The 8,251-nt window shown below is 36.9% G+C and overlaps 1 pseudogene across 1 annotated transcript; it reads left to right on the top strand.

Annotated features, from left to right (window-relative positions):
- Window positions 1–254: 254 nt before the first annotated feature.
- On the top strand, window positions 255–2,280 carry LOC148862647 (cytochrome P450 86B1 pseudogene; annotated as a pseudogene). Its single transcript, XR_016109012.1, has one exon. The product of XR_016109012.1 is annotated as a cytochrome P450 86B1 pseudogene (transcript).
- Window positions 2,281–8,251: the final 5,971 nt, after the last annotated feature.

Here is an 8,251-nt window from a genome sequence, read left to right on the forward strand (position 1 = left end):
GGAGTCGCGAGTAAACAGTACTATTAAATTTATTTAATTACTTGGCGATTAAAAGTGAACGTATTTAGTTATACTGGATTCCACTCATAACTTTCTCTCGAATCTCAATTCCTTGTTCTTATTTCACACTTTCACTATTGGAGGTGGTTGAGACATCGAACAATTAATGGCGGAACGCTCTCTAACAACATGTAATGTAATTGTGTAGGGCCGTAGGTGCCCACTCAGAGTTAATACAACATAAATCAAGTCAATGAAGAAGCTCAAGCTCCAGATTCTCTATTCTCTACTCGATCTAATACTTGCACACGATTACTATAAATTGAGAAATTTGCAGTCCATTTCCCCATCATCATCATCATCATCATCATCATCTACTTACACTCCTTCATTCTTCCAAGTTCCATCCCTAGCTACGGTACCTACCTGCAGATTAATTAAAAAAGAGAGATGGGATCATCACGAACAGGGAAGTTTGTTCTGTCTCAGGGTCAGCTAACAACAAAATGGCTGATTGCTCAAGTAAGGGTTTCTGATGTAGCCGTGGCACTTTTGGGTTTATTCATCTTCACAGCTTTGGCTCGGAGACTCACCAACAAGGGTCCAATGTTGTGGCCAGTTCTGGGCATTATTCCCACCTTGTTCTTCCACATCAACCAACTCTATGACTGGGGTACCCAAACTCTGATCAAATGTGGTGGCACGTTTCACTTCAGAGGAATGTGGATGGGCGGTGCGCATGGGATCGTGACCGTTAATCCTTCTAACATCGAGTACATGCTCAAGACAAGGTTCAGGAACTTCCCTAAAGGGAAGTACTACCGCGAGAGGTTCTCTGATTTGCTCGGTGACGGCATCTTTAACGCCGACGATGAACTTTGGAAGGAGCAAAGACGGGCCGCGACGTCGGAGATGCACTCGAGCCGCTTCGTCCAGTACTCTCTCCGAACCATACAGGGCTTGGTGCACCAAAAGCTATTGAAATTGTTAAACAAGCTTGCGGTATCCGGCGACAGCGTGGATGTCCAGGACGTATTTCTCCGATTCACATTCGACAATATCTGCACCGCCGCATTCGGGGTCGACCCGGATTGCTTGGCCATCGACCTTCCCGAGGTCCCTTTTGCAAAAGCTTTCGAGCTTGCCACCGAGTCCACTCTGTTCAGGTTTATAGTCCCTCCTTTCGTATGGAAGTTCATGAAGCTGTTGGGAATAGGCTCGGAGAAGAAACTCAAGGAGGCCGTTCAAATAGTTCACAAGTTCGGGGAGAAGACGGTGACCGGTCGGAGGGTAGAACTCTGCAAGCTCGGCAGCTTAAACGATCGTTCTGATCTATTGTCCAGACTCATCGAAGTCGAAGATCCAGAACAAAAGGGCAAGAAGAAATTCTCGGACAAGTTTCTTGAGGATTTCTGCATAAGTTTTATCCTAGCAGGGCGAGATACAAGCTCAGTGGCACTGACGTGGTTCTTCTGGCTGTTGCACAAACACCCACGAGTCGAAGAACGCATCATCGACGAGATAAAAGAGATCGTCGGGCAAAGGAAGTCCAAGAAGGAGAAAGACGAGGACGTAATTTTCTCCATCGACGAGCTAAAAAAGATGGTGTATCTTCAAGCAGCGCTATCGGAATCGCTCAGGCTGTACCCTTCGGTGCCGATGGACTTCAAGGAGGTTCAAGAAGACGACGTTTTTCCGGATGGAGCCTTTGTGAAGAAGGGTGCTCGGGTGGTCTACCTCATCTACTCGATGGGTCGAATGGAGGACATATGGGGGAAGGACTGCAAGGAGTTTAAGCCGGAGAGGTGGATGAAAAACGGGGAGCTGGTGAGCGAGAACCAGTTCAAGTATGCGGTGTTTAATGCCGGACCCCGACTGTGTGTGGGAAAGAAGTTTGCTTACATGCAGATGAAAATGGTGGCAGCTTCAATCCTGCTCAGGTTCTCGGTTAAGGTGGTTGAAGGCCAGACAATTGTTCCAAAATTAACCACCACGCTTTACATGAAGAATGGGTTGTTGGTTACTTTCGAGCCTAGGCTTCTTCATCTTCTTCCATAGATCCATAACCTTTATTATTTGCTTTAGCTAGCGCGAGCTCTAAGTATACAAAGCAATATATTTAAAATGTTAGAAATTTATACTAAAGTCATGTAAGTGTAGGTGGTGATTTGGTTTTACCTGTAAAAAATATATTTGCTTAATTAGTAGGGTTGATTTGAACTGAAATGGCAAATGGGGTAAAAGGCAAATAAATCTTCTTCAGTCGGCTTTTATTGTTCAGTCGGATTATGTCGCAACAAATGCTGCCTGTGTATTTGAAATGTCAATAAGCAATTGTGCATTCGTCAACACATATCTGATCTCTATATGTTTTTTAAATAATTTTATGTATATATAAGCTTATCTCTTGTTTCTTTATTGTAATATGTGGTTTTAGCATTCCATAAAACAACGAAATCAAGGCTTTACGTGTATTGCTGATTGCTGTGGACCTTGAATTAGATGAAGTGATCGTTATGCATGGCGGGGCCACAGCTATACAATAAAGGCCCTGGGTCTCTATTTTACCCTGCGCTCTAAAGTGGCAAAATCGAACTCATTGTATCACTCATACATTCTACGGACCCTTCGCTGCCGGTCCTGGGACTAACACCTCCCTAAACAGCAGTTAATTCTTTTATTTTTTGGTAGGTAATTTGAGTTTAGTCCACCTCAACACTTCGTAATGCAATCGTCTACAATTCGGGTAATTAGTGTCAAGTGGGGAACATATTTTTAATTCACCAGGATGCTATAAAGGGGTGGAGTAGGGATACATACATTTGGAGAATTAATAAATGAATTCTGAGGTGAAGTGGACCATAAAAAGATTTTTTTTTCTTTAGAGAAGGTGGAAGATGCAAAAAAAAATGAGGGAAAGAAAAAGATGTACCCTACTCGGTTGAAGGTTGTTGGTTTTAAGCCCAGTAATTAGTCATTGGTTAGGGTTTAGATGAGAGCGGAAGGGGAGAATGTGAGTTGCTCATAATTCTATATGGAACTATTTATATTAATTATTAAGTATGTAGGTGTTTTGAATGTGGTAGTTTTACATGATAATAATAATAGTAATAATTAAATTAGATGTATTTATGATATTTTTATTAATCAAATTCAAAAATAGTTAAATTATGATAGTAATTAAATTGGATATATTATTATCATCTAGAATTGAAAAAAAAATCTACTAATTTTTTATAAATTATAATTCATGGGAGAGACCGGATCTGCTCCTCACACAGGGCGTCTCACACCGACTTCAGATGCATATCTTACCATGCATTGGAAACATCCCCCTTACTTATAAATTATATTTCATGGGAGATGTTCCTAATGCACGGTGGATGTGCCTTTGAGGCACCCTTATGTTAGGGTTTCATTCCGTGATACTTAGTTCAGCCAGGTGTATATGGTTTTGTCTGCAGCTAATCAGCTCTTCCTAAAAAAAGGCAGTGCGTCTTGTTCCATGGACCCACTTAAATTGGAATCAAGATTGAAGAGGTCGGGGATGGTTGCAAATGTGATGAAGTCACTGACGGAGCTAAGCTGTCCTGCAGGTATCAACCCACCATCCTTCTACGTAACGATCAATGGTAACGAAGAGATGTGCGGACCTTCATTCTCGGACTCGGCACCGAGTGTGAAAATAAGAGAACATTGTGCACCGGCAACTCTTCCAATTGCGCGCCGAACACCGTTTCTGCCGCTGTAGTAGGCCCAGACAAAACTGGCAGAGATCGAACCCCTCTCACTTCCCCTCCATCTTCCCTTGCAGCATGGATCCATTCCAAGAGGGACGGAGGGTGATTCTTACCCTTATTTAATAAAAAACAGAAACTCTAGGTTCCAAGAGGAATGTAGAAAACTCACGTGTGGTGATTCTTATTTGGTTTACAGAAGAGGGATGGAGGGTAATATTGTATTTTTATAAAAAAACTTATAAATTGAGTGGTGCCACATGTGTACGGATTTTAATGGAAATATTAACCGATGCTAATGGCAAGGGTAGAGTTAGTCAATTGTTAAAAAACCTAAAGGTACTATAAGACAATAGTTAACTGTAAGGATAGAGTTAGTCAATTAGTAAAACAATAAAGGTAGTTTAAGAAATTTGCCCAAATTTTGGATACATTTTGCACATGTAAATTTTACATGATGATAATAATAGTGATAATTAAATTAGACACATTTATGATATTTTTATTAATCAAATTTAAAATAATTAAATAATGATAGTAACTAAATTGGAAACACCATTGAAATTTTTGGATACATTATGATCATCTAGAATTTTAAAAAAATAAATGCTACCAATTTTTTATATTTATTTATATTTTAAAATTTTTATTACCTAACTATGACTTCATAGGTTGAACAATTTGATTCGGATGGTTGAATTCCTTAGCCACCACTTGGATAAATAATAGTTTTGTTTTTGAGTTATTTTAAATTATATGAATTTATATAATTAAAAATATTAACATAAATTTAATTAGTAGCATTTATTAGTGAAAAATAAATTATATATAATATTTAATAAGAGAAAATAGGATTTAATGCCTTAAGTGTAAGACTTAATGAGAGGGGTTTAAATGAGGTAGAAAGCAATAATTGAAGATGAGCATTTTAATAGCCATTTAAATTGTAATAAAATTACTTTTATACTATTTCTCAAACAAATAAGTAGTGGATAATTTTAGTCCAAAAAATCTTTCACTCTACATCCACACTTTTATATATAGTATAGATAAATACCAATGATCTAAGGATCTATTTGTTTTATGAGAATAAGAGTTTAAATCGAAATCAAAATTCAAATGTTTGGTTGAGGGGAATGGGATTTTGGTTTCCATTCTTGGTGGAATGACATACCTCCATTTAAGGGAATGACTATTCCAGCCTCTTTCCTTGGGAATGAGATTTTCATTCCAATAGGATAAGTGTCTTAAATACCCCCCTGCCAAGCCCTATTTCTCTTTATTTGATGCCAACTCTCCTTAGGAATTGTGCATATCTTATGGATTCCAAGTCCTATCTAAACCAAGTAGGATAAGGAATAGGCAATTCCGACTCCAATTCCAAGGAATTTTGATTCCAATTCAAAATCTTTTTACTTGGAAATGAAAACATTTTCTGTTATATATGACAAAATCTATAGTGAATTAGCTGCATCATGCAGCAATAAACATGACCTAGTGTTAAAATGATACTCACAATTGATATCTTTAACTACAAAAAGAAAAAACAAACTGATATCTTTAACATTAATTGTTTAAAGTCTTGATGGTAAGTATGCATCTTGTGAAATGTAAAAGTACATTTTATGAAATATGAACAAATGAAAAGTAAAGTATATCATATGATGTGATTGGTTGAAAACTTGATTTAACATATATAAAATATTGAATGTACTATATATTGAACTATTCTATTACTGCGCATAAAGTGGAGTCTTGTACATGTAGGGACAGGGAAAAGGAGATTATATTAAAGAATAAAATCTTATTCAAGAACTTCACCTAACAGTTTAATCTTTTAAGTTGAATGATTTTTTGAGAATTAGCGATAATTTCTAAGAAGGGATATAACCTGACCCCTAAAAGAATACACTAGATCAACAAATGAAAAGAATGTCTAAAATAGACTACATTAATTATACCAAGTTTTGAAACCTTCATTTATTCTTGAAGACCTCCTATGGAATGATGTTGCTTGTGTTGCAAGAGGAAAAGTCTCCTGTTTCACATTGAACCATGGTTTTCAAAATTAGATTGGACTGGAAAAACTGGGAATTGGTTAGGTGATTGGTTCTGTTTTTCCCCAAAATCGGATTTTTGCCAAAAATATTGATTTGGTAAGCAAATTACTGACCCGAGCAGTTGAACCATTCAAACCATTCAACGGTTTTAACCATTTTTTTTTTAATTTTTTTGTCAGAATGGGCCGACCATCCAGTTCAAACTGTCAAACCGTTTGACCCAGGAACCAGACCCCTGACCAGTTCGTTGTCCGGGTCAATTTTAAAAACCTTGCATTGAACTTACAAGTCTTCTTCTTGTTTCCGACTGCTACCCAACCTTGGTTCGTTTTTCTTTTTTTTGGTAATTGGGGATTTATGTCATATAAATGATGACCAAAATACATTATTCAAACTTTTGCCAAATAACTAATGTGATTTCGACCAAACCATAATGAAACCAGGAGATTCATATATATATTAGGACAATTACTGAGGGATCAAAAGAAAGTACTGGGACCATTGGATGTATGCGAATCCATTACTAATCAACCTACCAACAGCCCGATACGCATTGCTTGTGATTCCCATATATATCTTCTCAACACTAGCAATAATCAAGGTACATTGCTAAAAGATGTTAATTAAGGCATCATTATAAATTTTCAGTTCACTCTTTTAGACTTTTATTTTTATTTTTATTTTATTAGTTGTTTTTCAGTTAGGCTCAGTCTGGAAGGAGTATAAAACCTTGCATTTTATATTATTTTGTATATATTTGTACTGTACATATTTTAGGAGACTGATAAAATACATCGAAACACACACTTTACTCTGCGTTTAGAAATGATGCAAATAGAGTGTAAATCACGGTTCAGGTAAATTTGCACTCTGGTTCACTTTTGCCTGTTTTTGGCAACATTACATATTTATGCATTGACAAATGACAGATCAATGCATATTTACATTGATAATAAGATGTAAAAGTACGTCAATAAAAAAAAAGTAAATTTGCATTCAAGTGGGCTATTGATAATATATATATGCTTTATTGGAATTCATGTTTGCATCCATTACAGCTAAAAGTCTATTTGGTAAGAAGGTAAATTTGTCAGTGCAAAATTAACCCAATTTTATAATTTATATGAACCATTTTATACTCTACATATTTGCATATTTTTCAAACACAACCTTAGGAATCATAGATATATCTATAATTAATGACAACCTTCTTCTCAGATCTTGGTGGTCAAGCATCAACACATTATATCAATCTCAGAGATCAAAATTTCTAATCAAATGGTTCTTTATATCTACTCAAATGGGACTCCACTACCCCCATGTATCATAACATATACTCCCACTTATAAAACTGCCTCAACCCCCGCTCTGTATGAGTTAACCCTCCCTTTAGACGAGTTCAGTATGTAGTAGGTTCCAACTTTCAACGACTTGGTGTAAAATTTTACAAGTCTATATACATGTATAATGGAACAACTCTTACAAACTGATTGCTCAGTGCAGCTGAATACAGAAAGAGAAAACAAGTGCAGCAGATCCCGCCTCTTGTAAGGGAACCCGGATTTCCTACTCACTTTCTCTACCCACAGTATATTGCAGCCGCACATCTCACAATACAAAATGAGAATGCTTGGCTGCAATTCAAGACGGGTAGAGAAAAGTGAGCCAGAAATCCAATTTATATGCAAGAAACTAGGAAACTGGAACCTTTTCTTTCAAGCCAAATACAACCTAAGAGTCTTTCAAACATGTACCTATCATGTGCATGGCTTTGTTATACACACTCTGAAGAGCATCAGAGCAAAAGGCTATTCCCTTTAGGTTTGTAGTTTGGTTAACTCAATCCTCACTCCTTTATGTGAAGATGCAAGTTTAGGAAGAGGAATAGAGTTTGTTAACGGCTACGTCAACCCAACAAACCAAACAGATCCAATAGTGTCTACGTCTGCCTTTTGACTCCCAATTATTAGGAGTTGGTTATGGGTTTGCATTAGTTCTACCTATTAAAACTTGAATAACTTCATATAAGATCGAATTAAGGGTCAGTTTGAAAATATAAATAGGTAGAGTGCAAAATTTTTTATTTTGTATATATTTACACTGAATATATTTGCATTTAAATACAAATATAATGGGCCAGACCCAAAACATGATAATAGGGTCAGTTCTAGCCTTCTAGGTCTAGTACTAGGTCTTATGGGGTTAGGACCGGGTCTACCCCGACCCAGCCCAGAATTGTTACCCGATTCATGTTGAATTTTGCTGCAGGCTATATACTACCCATACCCATGTTGCACTTCACTTCAATATATAATTTTAACAGGTGGTAGGTAAGGTGGTGTTGCTCCCATCTAACTTAACAACCGCTCAGGACTCCATTGTCTTACATGCAAAATAACTAATATTGCATATTAGTTATTGATATACGGTTAGATTGTTCATTAAAAGAATGGA

This window comes from Nelumbo lutea, chromosome 3 (assembly GCF_056320005.1).
Source record: "Nelumbo lutea isolate HS-2025 chromosome 3, American lotus-T2T, whole genome shotgun sequence".
NCBI lineage: Eukaryota > Viridiplantae > Streptophyta > Magnoliopsida > Proteales > Nelumbonaceae > Nelumbo > Nelumbo lutea.